The 15,165-nt window shown below is 51.1% G+C and overlaps 2 long non-coding RNA genes across 2 annotated transcripts in view; one reads left to right on the forward strand and one right to left on the reverse strand.

Moving 5' to 3' along the window:
- Window positions 1–15,165, reverse strand: part of LOC117092838 — a 148,312-nt gene that overhangs the window by 47,863 nt on the left and 85,284 nt on the right. The window lies entirely within an intron of this gene.
- Window positions 4,140–9,110, forward strand: LOC117092839. Its single transcript, XR_004440935.1, has 3 exons — window positions 4,140–4,223; window positions 8,150–8,282; window positions 8,926–9,110. It is a non-coding gene; the product is annotated as an uncharacterized LOC117092839 (long non-coding RNA).

The following is a 15,165-nucleotide window of genomic DNA, read 5'->3' on the forward strand; positions in this document are numbered from 1 at the left end:
TTCTAGTTACAGGTCTAGAAGCAAACAGGTGTGTTGGGGGTGGCTCCTGAGGAGAATCAACATTATTTTTCCTGGCAACTGCCTCAGGGGAGGCCATCACTGTTGCCTCAGGCAGTGTAGGGTTTATCTCCTCAGGCAAAGGTGGAAAGGCTGATGGCAGCAAGGGTCCAGGAGGGGATGTTGCCACTACTGGGGATGGCGAAGCTGTTCCTTCTGTCAAAAAAGGTTCATCAGAGTTTACAAACTCAGTGTCTCCAGCTTCATCAGGGAACTCCCACACATCCCCATTCCAAGTTTCAGGGTCCCATTCTTTTCCAGTCAATGCCCTCACTTTAACAGTAGATACCTGGTGAGGCTATGCATGTATCTTTGGTTGCAGGTCAGCCACTCACATGATAAGAGCTTGTGTCTCTTTTTCCACAATTTCAGCTCTTTCTCTACAGGAGATAAGACTCTCACTCAGGGCAGTCTTAGCATATTTGAGGCTCAATATCTGCTTCTGAAGTCAGGAGACAAAATTCTTGAGTTCATCATTTTCTTTCATCACTTTGTCCACTGAACTTAGGAGCAACCAACCAGCTTCATTATGTTCTTTGGTTCTCCACATATGGTCAAAGGTATTGTGTATAGAATCACTAAACTCCTTGCCTCTCATGAGCAGCAAATCAGGAGTGTCAAATGCATTTATTTGCATAACTCTCTAAACAGTTCACACCAAGGACTATCAGTGTTCTCCATACTATTATAAGTAGAGTCTTTAGCATTTTGAGGTCAAATCATATTAAGCAGCCAACTCCAGAAACCCCAAAACCAATGAAAGAACTCCATCCTTAATATTCTGTTCCTCTAGAACCCACTCCTGGTTCCAGAATCTGTATTAGTCAGTGTTCTCTAGAGGGACAGAATCAATAGTATACATACATACATGAATTTATTAAATATTAACTTACACGATCACAAGGTCCCACAATAGGCTGTCTGCAGGCTGAGGAGCAAGAAGAACCAGTCTGAGTCCCAAAACTGAAGACCTTGGAGCCTGATGTTTAAGGGCAGGAAGCATCCACCACAGGAGAAAGACACAGGCTGGGAGGCTAGGCCAGTCTCTCCTTTTCACATTTTTCTGCCCACTTTATATTTGCTAGCAGCTGATTAGATGGTGCCCACCCAATTAAGGATGGGTCTGCCTTTCCCAGCCCACTGACTCCAATGTTAATCTTCTTTGGCAACACCCTCACAGACACACCCAAGATCAATACTTTGTGTCCTTCAATCCAATCAAGTTGACACTCAGTATTAACCATCACACCGGGAAAGCGCTAACCTTTCACAGGAAGGCAAAGGACACTCTGGCCTCAAAGGGCTCAGGGTGACCTAGAGTTTCAAGGCATTCAAGGGAATCCATCCAGATGCCCCTGTCCTAAGTGTCAGAGCCCCCAGTCAAGCCCTGATTAATCAAACAGAGCTGACAGGCTATGTTGAGAATTCAGTTTTCTTTGGAAATCTGCTGATCTTACAATGCATTCCTGGGCCAAACCTCAGTTTATTCTGCCTTCCAGCTACAGGAGAAAGCCTCTTTATCTGATGGCAAGGAGGCCCTCTGGCTTTCACACTTCACCTTAAATTGGTGATTAATCACTCCCAGTATTTCATTGTCTTTTTCCAATGCCTTGCTGGCCCCCAGCAACAATCATTTAATTCCATAGATTTTATAATTATCACTCCTCTGAGCCTCTCGAATGTCTGAGAGAGTACACCAAATAGTACTTTCCCTTTCACAAGTATCCCATCCCACTTCCCCATCAGTGAAAGTTTTAACAATTGCACTGCTAGAACATGTCAGGGGCTATCAGTACCTCCACCCACCACCAGTGATGGGGTTCTTATTACCAACTGGCCGGTGGATGATCCAGCTCCAAAATCCCATTTTAGAGTCCGTTTCCTAGGAACCACTTCTAGCACCAACTGTAGTAGTAGGTCAGGTTCCCCAGAAATAGATCAAAGATGGAGATTTGCATGCAGAAGACTTATTGGAGAATGATCTTGGGCACGATACCAGCAAAGAGGAAGGGAAGCCAGGCTAGGCAGAGAGAGAAGTTGAACTCGGATGTATTGACAATGGAGGTAAATCTGGGCTGACCAAGGACTGGTAGAAAGTGCTAGAGCAACTATGACCCTTTAGAGATGTCCCAAAATGAAGCAAGAGTTATCAGTTATTGAATTTGAACTATCTCCAGGGAGGTGTTGTACCCTTTGGGAAGTGGTGTAACCCTTGGGAGGTGGCATAACACTTGGGAGAGGTAGTTCCATGTGGCCAAAGGCAGTTCTTGGGAAGAGACTCAGAATATTGTTGGCCACAGATGCTTTCATTGACTGGGAGAACAGAGTGCCTCAGTGAGTCTTTTTGCAGGAAAGCTAGGGAGACATACCATGGTATTCACTATACCCAAATCAGGGAAGTAAAGATGGAGAGTGGTGGTCAGTATTGTTGCTGAGGTCAAGTAAGCAACTACTGGACTTGACAACAAAGAAGTCACTGGATATTGGGAAGTGAGTTCATCCAGAGGAGCAATGGGGAAGAAGCCCATGCAAGAGGTAAAGAGTGAGCAGAAGATAGGAAGGAAAGATGGCTCTTTTGACCCTGCTAATGACTGGCTTCCTATATAGGCCTACTACCTAGGACCAGTTATCCTTTAGGAATGCACAGCTTTGAATTAGCTTGCATTAGCTCTATGCAATCATGTGTGCAGACACATGTACACACACAGGTACATGTTGAGCTGTCCCAAGGCAAGGATTCCAGTCAGAGGCTTGTAAGTAGACCTCTATCCTCATTAACCAATAATGACCTCTGCAGATCAGACTTCTGTACACCACCTATCCCTGTACACCTGGAAAGTCAAGATTTCCCAGCTGGAGTTTTGGCTTTGTCTTCAAGTCTGATAAGAATCCTGGCAGCAACCCAAAGCAAGGAGAGCCCAAGGTACTAACAACATTAACAACAAGTTAATATTCAGTGACTACCAGCTTTGTCCCAAGTACCTGCAAGGTGCTTTGCAAACATTAGTTCATTTCGTCCTCCTAAAACCCTGCGAGATGGGTACTTCTATTATTCCATTTTGCTGATGAAGAAGCAGAGGCTCCAAGAAGTTAGACAACTTGCCTATAGGTTGCACAACTGGTTGGTGGCCAAACTGAGATTGAGACTCCAGTGAAATTGATGACAGACACAAGCAGGACATTGAGAAATGAGCAGGTTCATTCATTCATTCAGCAAATATATATGGAAAGCCTACTATGGGCCAAAACTGGCCCATTCCAGGCACTTGAAAAACATCAGGGAGCTATAGCCACAGAGATTCCCTTCCCTCCTGGGACTTCTTTTCTAGAGGGAAAGATAGACAAACAGTACATTTTATTTTTTATTTTTATTTGTTTTGAGACAGTCTCACTGTGGCCTAGGCTAGAGTGCAGTGGCATGATCTCAGCTCACTGCAACCTCCGCCTCCCAGGTTTAAGCGACTCTCCTGCCTCAGCCTCCCATCCCAAGTACCTGAGATTATAGGCACATGCCACCATGCCTGGCTAATTTTTGTGTTTTTCCTAGAGACAGAGTTTCACCATGTTGGTCAGGCTGGTTTCTAACTCCTGACCTCAGTGATCCACCTGCTTCGGCCTCCCAAAGTGCTGGGATTACAGGCATGAGCCACTGCACCCAGCCAACAAACGATAAATTTTACATATTAATATTTACTCATTTATGTATAGTAAAAGGCAGAGTGGACGCTGTGGTGTGGCACCCAGTTCCCTACTTCTGCATGGACGCACTCACCCCCAATTGCTGGGAGCACTGGTGGCCAAAGCCATTCAGCTGAGTCCTTCCCCAAAACTGTGCTCAGAGAAGAGAGCTGCTTTACCCAAGGTCACTCCCCTTCCCTGGGGGCAGCCCACACCCAATAGTAGGTAGATGAGTGGCTATACAGGCCCCAGCCCCCTCACCTTAATGCAGAGCGACTCTGAAAGTCCCCCCAGCTCACAGCTCCCCATGGGGTCAGCTGAGGCCTTTGTTGTGACTACATCACAATTCAACTTTTCCCTCTGCCTGTTCTGCTTCCTCCACTCCCTGAAGGTCTTTCTGTTATGTGAGAGCCTTCCCCAGTAAACTTCCTGCAAGCCGAAGTCTCTATCAGGGTCTGTTTCCCAGTGCACCCAACTTGCAATAGAAGGTATATGTCCTGCTGAAAAAGAGAAAAAGAAAAAAAGGGAATAAAAGCAGAGTGAATGGGATTGGGAGGGCAGGAGCCGAAGAGGCAGCAGGTTGCAGGATTCAACAGGATATTTAAGGTGATCTCACTAAGAAGTGACATTGGAGCAGGCTTAAAGGAGGAGGAACAGGGTTATTCAAGTAGAGATCGGGTAGAAAAGCATTCTAACAGGCAAACAGCAAAGACTCTAAGGCAGGGGTGCAGCAAGGAGGTCATTGTGGCTAAAGAGGAGTGCAGGAGGGAAAATAGGGGAGAAGTCAGGAGCGGGTGGGGTTAAAGGAGCAGAACACATAGCGACTCGCAAGCCCCTGTAAGGTCCTCAACCATTTCTTCAAGAGGAGCAGAGAAGGACAGGATCTGGCTGCCACGTGGAGGGGAGGAGCAGGAGCAGGAAAGCCTGTCTGGAGGTTGCTACAGTAAACCAGGTCTTCGTGGGGTTGGTCGAGGTGGTGGCAGTGGGGGTGGTGAGAAGTGATCAGATTAGGAATATGTATTTAAAATACAGCCAGCATGATCTGCTGATGGACTAGAAGTAGGAAGTGAGAAAAAGAGAGGAGTCAAGAATGACTCCAGGGTTTTTTTGTCCTGAGCAATGGAAGCAAGGACTTGCCAAGAGCTGAGACGGGGGAGGACTGCAGGAGAAGCAGGTTTGGGGGAGACCAGAAGCTCTGCTTTGGAGTGTCGAGTTTCACATTTACAGAGTAGCATCCACAGGACTGAGCCAGCCCAAACTCTGTGACAAGGTACAATCCTACTGGGGCTCAGGAACCCAGTGGAAGTGAGTGACACTGGGAGCTCAATGGCACAGGGGTCTGAGTCTACGATCTCATCACCTGACATTCCAAGATCCACTCCAAGCTCCTCTGGCAGCCTAATTCTGTGAGCAAAAGACAAAAAGACAGACAGACAGACGGAAAAGTCTCCATTTGATGGTGGAGAAGGGTCCAACTCTGTGCGTGTTTGGGACTGAGCTGAGGGTGTGCTCACAGGTGAGAGTAGGGAGTCAGTCTATGCAAGTCAAGTGTGATTGTGCACACGGAGATGCTGATTGCGAGTGTGTGTGTGTGTGTGTGTGGCAGTGCAGGTCCAAGAGCTGGGCTCACCCTGGAGTGTACAAGTGTGTATAAGACTGATGCAGTGGCCCTAACTGCCAGGCACACTCCAGTGTGAGCGAGGAAATGAAGCCAGCCCAACGTGTGAACACACAGTAGCCTCCCATGGTAGTGGAATGTGTAGAATAAACACAGGGCTGCTATCAGCATTTGCAACAGAGCACTTGGGTCATCCGGTAGGTAGGGGCAGCATTGCCCTCTTGGCCACCCTGAGCCATACAGGTCCCCTGGGAGCCCTGCACAAATAGTCCCAGGACATGGAGGTCCCTGCAGCTCCCCCATTCCATGCCCTCCTGTTCCCCTGGGCTGCTTTCGGCTGGGCTGGGAAAAATGCCGACACAGCTCCGGGGAGGGAGGAGAGTTAACTCTCCATTTGCCATTAAACATAATCAGGGAGCAATCTGCGTGGAGCCCGCTGCTCTGGCCGATAAGTGATTCCCCAGAACAACAGATAAAAGCCTGGCACTAAAGTGCAGCCAGAAACGATGTGTAATTGGGATGAAAGAATCCTTAAATCTGCACGCTGCTTTTAACTTGGGAGGCTTAAATTACAATTAATAGTTCCCTTGAAGAAGGCAGTAGGGGAATAGAGGAATTCCAAGGCCTCGAGCTCAGAGCCCTGGGCTGCATTCTCAGCTCTCCAGTGCTGGGGGAGGACGGGGTTGCTGAGGAGTAAGGTGGAAGAAAGAAGCTGGGGGTGGGAGGGTATCCTTTTCAAGGTCTTGGGCACCCTGATGGGTTGCATTCGTTATGAGTTCCAAAGCCACCAGTTCCCAAATAAGCTCATCCATGCGCCTGGACTTATGCCCAGTTTCCCTCACAGTGTCCCTGGGATGTTGCCAACGGTAAAAACTCATCAGCCCCATTTTGCAGATGGGGAAACTAAGGAGACACACCTGCCCTGGAACCCTGAAGTGTGGCTAATCCACCTGCAGTTCCCAAACTAGGAGGAACCTGAGAGCTCATCCCTCCTTGTGATTCACTGGGGTACAGCGGTGAATCCTGAGACAGGCGAGTGTCTGCCCAACGTCGCAAAAGGCTGCAGTGTGCAGCTAGTCAGTGCTAGAACCCAGACCTCTTGACTCCAGCAGCCATTCCTTCCTCTGCACCCCATGCCAATGAGCCTGGAATTCTCTAAGGAGAGTACAGTTCTCTGGCACTAGCCATGCAGCCCCTCCCTTCCCCTACCTGCTCCCAGGGGTCCAGGCAGTGGCAGTAACATTGTCAGAGACAGAAGGTCAAGGAAAGATGGGAAAGGCTCCTCCCCAGCTTTCCCTCTGAAGACTTCTTACCCTCCCCCTCCCCTGCCAGCTCTCTCTCTCTGCCTCACCATGTGGGCCTCAGTGCCCAAGGCTTCCTGCTTTCTGCTCTAGGGTCACAACCTAGGCTCCTCCTCTGGGGTCCTGCCCTGAAGGCAAAGCTGTGGGCAGGTGTGGCAGCAAGGCACAAACCAGAATGGTGAAGTTGGCTGGCTTCAGATGACACCAAGAGACTGTCAGAGGAAGCTCTGAGAGTGGCTCGGCATTGCCAGTGCTGGCTGGATGGCTGCCCCTGCCACTCAGGCCAGAGCTAGGCTCCTGTGTTGGCGGGAATTCCAAAGCTCCCCACACATGAGCTCATGGATGGCCGGGTGCCCAGCCTTGCAGTTCATGGCTTTAGAATGCATTCTCTGAGCTGGCCTGCTTCAGTTCCCCCATCTCACCACAGCAAGTACTGCTGCCTGCTCTTGGCCCTTCAAAGACAGGCAAATCCCATAAAGGGCTTTTTTCTAAAACTGCCAAATTTTGCAAGCACATACATGCACATGCGTGTATGTGTGCAAGCAGCATGTGGACAAAGCATCCTGTGTGCATGGGTGAGTTCGTGTGCACCTGTCTCTAGCACGACCGGGCATACGTGTGCATATGTGTATGTTGTGTGTGTGTATTCTGTGCATGTGTAGTTTTAAAAGAACACAGTGGGATCCGCTTGGGGCCTTGTGTAGCTGAACCTTATTTATAGCTCTCCTCTGTCTGGTTCGTTTCCTCTAACTTCCCTGCAGAATGATATGAATGAAAATGACACTATTGACTATCTTGGTAACCATAAAAGACCTTATAGAAATAAGATTTTTATAGTTTGTGGACTGGGAAAATCAAAAGACTAAGAGTTATGGACTCGGAGGATAGGAGAGAACCAAGCCGAGCCGGTCGGAGAGGTCCCCGTGGTGGATCGTCTGTGGGTTTTTTAAACAAACTCATATAAATAAAGTGATTGTCTTGAAAGAGTTATGAGAGCCCTGAAGCTGGTGGGCAATATCTCTGTGGCCTCTGCAAAGGCGGGAGGGCGGGCGTGCTGTCTGCCTAAGAGGAAACCCACACTTTGTCTGAGTTCAGGCTCCCGGCCTCCCAAGGGAGGCTATGGAGGCAGCAGCAGAAGCAACGCTGCCCTTTGTTCTGGAGAGCCATCTATTTGGCAGCCCTGGGAGAAGAGCCCCAGGGCTCACCCCGCAACTAGCTAATGGGAATGTGAAGACCCAGTGCGGAGAGCCAGCCCCTGAGACTGAGCCTGCAGATTCTGGGGCTGCAGCTTCTCCATGCTTGAAAGGAAAGGACCCTCCCACCCAATGAAGAGTGAGCATTTGAACCCTGCACAGGGACTTGCCCAGACCCTTCATGGGAAGCCACAACAGCAACCCTGCCTAGAGGGTTCCTGACTGAACCGGTCCCTTTTAGCAAAATCCAGAACCAGTTCCACACATCTTTACCAGCTCCCACTTTGTATTTGTGCTTTCAGAGATGAAACAGAGCTCGCCCTGCCCTCAAGGAGCTCCTTGTCTGGTTTGGAGGGTGGAGAACGGAAGAGTGGGCAGAAAGACATTCCTGCAAAAGACTGATGCATGGAAACCAAGGCACACTGTCCCAGTCAGGTACACAGGTTCACAGGTAGACAGGTACACAGCTAGGCAGGTACAGACAGAGAGCGGTGTTGAAACTTGGTGATAAAACTTCTGATCCTGTTCATCCCAGTGGACTCAGTGCTGGGCCCTGGGCACATAAAGCTGAGTCAGACTCAGTCCCAACCCTAGAGGGGAGCTCTCACCCAGAGGGCAGATGGACAGATCCCCACAACATAGTATGTTAAGGGCTGAATTGCACGAGTTCCCCAGGGGCCATGGGTGACCTCAGCCTGGTCGGGTGAAGCTCCTCAGAAGAGGAGACATTTCTGCTGAGCCTGGAAGGACAGGTAGGAGCTTACCAGAAAAAGAAGGAAGAGAAGGCTTTCCTGGCAGGGAAAATGGCAAACACAAAGGCCTGGAGGTGGGAATGTACAAGGTGTATTTGGGAAACTGCTCAGGTGTCCTAAAGGTTTGCTGGCTGGCAGGAGGAGGGTATCTTTTGAAAAGGATTTTGGAAGCAGCTCTTGAGTCAGGAAGGAGGGACCATCTGGCCCAGGGGTCCAGGCAGTGGCAGTAACATTGTCAGAGACAGAAAGTCAAGGAAAGATGGGAAAAGCTCCTCCCCAGCTGTCCCGCTTAAGACTTCTTACCCTTGCTATTCCTGTTTTTACAGGTGAAGAATGGGACAGCTCCCTTAGCAGCTGACCAGCCACCAGCCCAGCTCCCCCAGTGCCTCTCCTTCACTCTCCCTTCTTATTCTAATATCCCCACCCTCCAGCCCCACCCTAGCCCACTGGGGCAACACCAGGTCCATGCCCTCTTCCACCTTCAAAGGAACAATTCTAAAAACCAGAGAGAAAGCCATCTGGTCAGGCTGCTCATCAGAAATAACTGCCAAGTCTGAGAGGTCATCCTGTCTCTGTCTCCTCTCTCCGGGTACCTGGGGACATGGTGTGAGGGCCAAGGAGTGCCCATGGCACCTGTCAATGCGTGGACTCCTTGTCTGCAGGCATTGATTTCTTTCCTTCCTGACCTTTCAGGAGAGGTGCCCTGAATTCCATGGCAGGTCATTACAGAGCCAGTGGCTGAAACTCTAGGAGACCCAGCCCCACTGGCTGCAGCCCCTTTGGATGCATCTGTGAGAGCAGCCTGGCCATCACCCGCCGGCCTGGCCTGTGCTGTCAGCCGGCCAGAGCGTGTCTGAATCGAGGAAAGCTGACTGGGGCTCAATTCACACTGACTCAAGCCGCAAGGCGAGTTTATGGTTCTTGATTACACCCAGCAGGGAGGCCTTCTTAGTGATGAGAGAGAAAATATTCAACAACCTGTCTTTGCAATGTGCTGATCTCTTGGAAAGAGAGAGAGAGAGTGTGTGTGTAGAGAAAGTGGAGGAGGGGTTTCAGAGGACAGTGATTTATGAGTGAAAAGAAGGTCTTCTAAAAAAAAAATCCAGGGCTCCCCCAAACTGCCTCAACATTTCCTCTTTCTCATCGTTGGGTTTTGCCTTGATATAACTTTGAGGCACAGTGATTGCAGCCCTGTGGGCCTCTGTAAGCTGGTGCAAAGCTCTAAAGGATGCAGGCCCGGAAGGCACTGTAGTCTGTCGAGCTTTCACTCAGCGTTGCCTTGCAGCTGGGAGAGGTCTTGGACAGCGTTGCCTGCAGAGGCCCTGTGCAGCCCAATCCCCAAGCCCCTTCTCTCCCTCACAGCCCTTTTCATGTTCTGCTTCATACTTAAACTGCATCTGCTTGCACTCGGCGCCCAAACACGGTGCCTGGCTCATGCTCGGTGTTAATAAAAGAACAAATGTGTGAACGGGTATGCATCTATTCTCCCTTCCCAGGCCATGCCTCCCAAAGCCCCCATCCAGTAACCAAAACAGCGTCAGCTCTGATGATGTGTTGGGATGAATGAGTGAGTAAGTAACACGATCCACACCCTGTAGAGCCTGGGCACTCTAACTGGGCTGCTTCACCCTGTGTGTTGTTTCTGAAGCTCACTCTGGTTTTAAACGACACATCCTAGGCTCCCAGAAAATGGGATGCTGGGGGAAGAGGGGGGACTTTTCTGAAGACAACATTTTCAGTTGCTTCTTAATAATTCATGGGAACTAGATTTTTAAACCATTGGATCTGAAAGCACCTCCCAGCAGTCACTGAGCATGTGGTGGGGGGAGGGAAAGAGGAGTCCAGGTTTCTCCGGGAACCCCAATCTCTTCCTTCCCAAAGCATCAGAAAGGAGTCTAGGGGCTGGCTGTGTTCCCTTTTCTTCTCTCCCTCACACCCTCTCTCTGCCCCCTTAGCTTCCCTGGGGCTCTCCTGTGGCCCAACTAAGTCTCCTGCCACTTCCCTTTCTGCCTCAGCCTCCCTACTTGAGGGATGGGGAAGGCATCTCAGAAGAAAGAAGGCACCCTTATCTTCATATAAACATCAGGATTCCAGCCTCCAGGATGCATCCTGGGTTCCTATCCCCAAGGCAGGAGGGAGCCAGTGAGTGGAGGGCGGTGATACCAGGCTTGCCACCACCAGCAGTAGTGAGACTAGTTTAGCCCAGATCAACCCCTGACGGGAACCTTGCAAAATCACCAAAGTGCTGCAAGCTCAGTGTCTCTGCCCCGGAGAGAAGCGTTGGCACCTGGTCCCCACCCAGGCAGGCTGGGTCAGCCAGCTGGGGGACTCTCCAGGCTGCCAGGGAGAACAGCCGCTGAACCCCCCGGCTGCTGAGAACTCAGCCAGCTCTCCTTGACTCTGGCTCTGTAAAGTTTGGTACCCACCGAAAGGGGAGGGGGCAGTGTCACGGGGACGGTGCTCGAGCTTCAAAACTTTACACTGAAAGTTAATCCACTGAAGCGGAGCCCAAAATAAGCGCACTGCCTAATGTGCCGGGAACTGCCGGTCGCAAGGCCAGGCTGCTAGCGGATGCCGGCGCATCTCCGCCCGCCCGGAGCCTGCATTTAGCGCCAGCGAGGGAGTCTGGGCTGGAGCGCTGCTTTCACACCGACTCGAGCCGCGAGTTTATGGATCTTGATTGCACCCAGCAGGAATCCTTTTTAGTGATGAGAGAAAAAATATTCAACAACCTGTCTTTGCATTGGGTGTGTTGGACACACTTCCCTGCTTCGGAATCAGACATATGTGAGTTGTGGGAGTAGAACTGCTGTCAGCAGGCCAGAACGCGCCTCTCCTCTCTTCTCCTCTCCTCTCCTCTCTTCTCTTCTCTCCTTTCCTCTCCTCTCTCCTCTCCTCTCCTATCTCCTCTCCTCTCCTATCTCCTCTCCTCTCCTCTCTCCACTCCTCCCCGCGTCCCCATGCAGGGGGGCAGGGGAGCCGTGAGGGGGTTCTGTGTGGCCGGCCCCAGCTGATCCGGGAGAAGACAGGCAGTCCCCCCAACCCCGCGAGTACCCCACCCGGGCCCTGGGCCCTCCGCCTGCTCCGCCGCCCCGGCCGCCGCCTCCCTCCTCGGCCTGCGCTGCGCGGCTGGGCCGTCCTCGGGGAGCCGGCTCCCGCGTGGGGCCCGCTGACAGCGCGCCCAGTAGAATATTGTATTAGTTGGTTGTGAGCTGTGTTCTCGTCAGGGTATCTGAGTTTCACAGAACAGACGGGGTGAGAGTTTTTGTGCTATATCCAGATTGGCTTAAAATAATGTCGTTTTTGTAGCTTATTAAACCACAGAAACTACACCAAAGTCATCCAGGCTGCTGCCAGCAAACTCTCTGAGTTGGGGTTGAGGTAACAGGCGAGTTCAGCCCAGGGGTCAGGTCCCTGGCTCCCGGAGCTGGAGCCAGGGGGAGAGGGGAGTGACCATCCTCTGCGCCTTCCTTATGGGCTCTGACTGTGGGCTCTGACCTTGGAAGGATGTAGATGGCTCTGTGGCAAGGCTGGGTCCTGCCCTGACCTCAGAATGCCCTCCGGGTCCTCTGAGAGCTGGAGGACCACTTGCCCTGGCTTCCGGTTGGGGCTTGCAGGCCGCTGGCAGCTGGAGTTGAGGCATTGCCCTGGCAGGAGAAGGTGGGCTGAGCTGGACACTGTCTGCAGCCAGGGGGAAAGGCTGAGGCGTGGCAGGTCCAGATCCTATCTGGAGAGGCCCATGTCTAGGTAGGGGAGATGCAGAGTTGGGGGGTTGCCATTTTTTTTCCAGGATTGTAAGAAAGAGGCAGGGCCTGGAATTGCCAGGCAGTAAAGACCTACAGGCACCCCTCCCCTTCTTCCGAATCCCCAGTCCCAAAAGAGTAGCCTTGTCCCCTCCCTGTGGATGGGGGGAAGCCTCCTAGGAGACACCTCATAGCAGCCCTGTTCCCTGTCACCCGGCACAGATCTGAGCATCATAACAAGTTGCCGTGGAGGTCCTTCACTACCTTAGACTTCACAACAAGCCTATGAGGTATGTGTTAGAATGAGCCCTAACTGCCAGATGAGGAAACTAAGGCTCAGAGAGGTAGAGTGGTTTGCCCAAGAACACCCAGCTACAAAGTGATAACTTTGGAATGTGAAGCCCAGCTAACCACAGAACGAGAGTTCTAACCACTGTAGCACAGGGCTTCTCTGGAATTTCAGACTTAAGAATGAATGATGAGGCCGGGTGCGGTGGCTCATGTCTATAATCCCAGCACTTTGGGAGGCCAAGGCAGGCCGATCACTTGAGGTCAGGAGTTCGAAACCAGTCAGGAGTTGAAATACCATGTCTAGAAAAATACAAAAATTAGCAAGGCATGGTGGCACATGCCTGTATTCCCAGCTATTCACGAGGCCAGGGCAAGGGGATCGCTTGAGCTCAGAATGCGGAGGTTGTAGTGAGATGAGACCGTGCCACTGCACTCCAGCCTGGATGACAGGGTGAGACTCCGTCTCAAAAAAAAAAAAAAAAAAAGAATGAATGATACAGAGTTTTCCTTCTCTGCCATCTCCTGTTCGAGTCTTTTAGAAACAGAGGAGTCAAAGGAAAGTGAAAATGATTCCAAAGGAAACCAATCCCTGCCCCCCATTTCCTGATTTGTCCTGATTTGTCCACTGCCATGCCTCTGACCTCCTGCCTCCCAGTCCTCTGGTGTCCCAGCAGGAAAGAATCCAGGGCTGATCCAAATCTCTCCAGGGTCATGTGATACCTGGCCTAGGGGAAGATGCCCTGGTCACTTTTCCTGGGCTCCTCCAGGTAGCTGAGCCTCAGCCACCAGGGCCACAGACTTCCCTGCTGCCTTGAGGGACCTACAGGACTAGCAGGAGCTGCTCTTCCTCGTACGACTCTACCCCCGCAGGTACCCAAAAACCTAGGTGTCCTTCTCAGCGACTCCCTTCCCCCACCCCATCGTGTCCAGTCTATCCCCAACACTGAGGCTTCTACCTCTTAAGAACGTCTCCCCATTTTCACCTCCTGACCCAGCCCTTATCACCTTTTGCCTGGGGGTTTTGGCATTACTCAGCTCATCAACTGCTCAGTCTCCAGTCTCTCCTGCTCCAGTCCACAGTGCACCAGAATGAGCCTTCTAGGATGACCATGCCACTCTCCTGTGTGAAACCCTTATCAAGGGCTCCTGCCCCCATGCCATAGGATAGAGGTGTCATGACTTAGTCTGGCCGACAAAGTCCCTTTACACATCACCCCTGCTCACTTCTCTGCCTCATCCCCCTACACCCCCTGCATCCTGCCATCCAGGATGAATGGCTCCCCCAAACCCAAGCTTCTTTGATACCTCCTTGTTTTGGCTCAGTTAGGACCTCCTGCCTGATACTTGAACTTTGTGGGAACAACTTCACATCTCCCCAAAACAGACCTGCTAGGGACAAAGAGTATGACACACAGAGAGAGCATCAAAGTAGCAGTCCAGAAGCCCTGGGCAGGAGGCAGGGTCCAGGACCATGCCCTCCAGGACAGGCTGGGGGCCGCAGTACTCCTCAGTGGTCAAGACTTGGGCCTGGGCCCAAATCCTAGCTCCAATATTGGGGCTCGTCATTGAACCCCTCTGTGTCTCAGTTTCCTCACCTATAAAATGGGGTAATAATAGTATCTACCTCCTGAATTGGTTGCAAGGATTTAAAATAGTTAATTATGTAAAGGGCCTGGAACAGGCTTGTCATACAGTGTTACATAAATGCTAGCTGCTTCTATTATTATCACCTTGCACAGTCCATCCAAGCCCTGCTTCCTTTGACCTTGACCCTTTGATCTCCAGTGACCTAACAATTCTCTTCCTCTTGCACACACATCCTCACACACATATGTGCTGATGTATACACACACACCCACGTATACAAGCATGTGCCTTGCCAGCCTCCCCACCCTCAGAACTCTTCTCACACTTCATGATCCTTCTGAGTCAGTTTCAGAGCCCACGTTTCTAACTCTCTACCCATTTGCCACATCAGAGTTCAAAGTCAAAAGCTTCCCAAGAACCCCACCCAGGTTCTTCCTGCCACCCAGAGGATTAAACACACGGATCCCCAGCCATTCCCCTGCTACACTGCTCAGTAGGTGGGGTGCTGGTGTCTGGTGGGGAGGGACTGAGGCTGGTGCGGTGTAACCAGCAGGCATGTGGGCAAATGGAGATGGTCCCTGGGAATATGGGGAGTGCCTTCCAAAATGATTCCAACTCAGGAATGATGCCTCCTTTTTCAGCTCCTGCTCCAGCAGATCCCAGACTCACCCCACTCTATAGCAGACCCCAAAACAGGAGGTCCCACCCGAATTAGACATTTTTGGTACCAAAGGCCTGCTGACATGCCACGGGCAGGAGGCAGGGCTTCCCTCATGGTCTCACAGAAGCTTCTAGGCAGGGCCCTTCCACACCCGGAGCCTTTGTAACACCCAGCTCAGACTAGCACTTTCATACACGCAAGGGTCTCATTGGGGGAAAAAAGGGGAGGGAAGTGGAGTAAAGCAGAATGGAATTCAACTCCATTACCTCCTCACTGTGTGATTT

This window comes from Trachypithecus francoisi, unplaced genomic scaffold (assembly GCF_009764315.1).
Source record: "Trachypithecus francoisi isolate TF-2019V2 unplaced genomic scaffold, Tfra_2.0 Lachesis_group12, whole genome shotgun sequence".
NCBI classification, from domain to species: Eukaryota; Metazoa; Chordata; class Mammalia; order Primates; family Cercopithecidae; genus Trachypithecus; species Trachypithecus francoisi.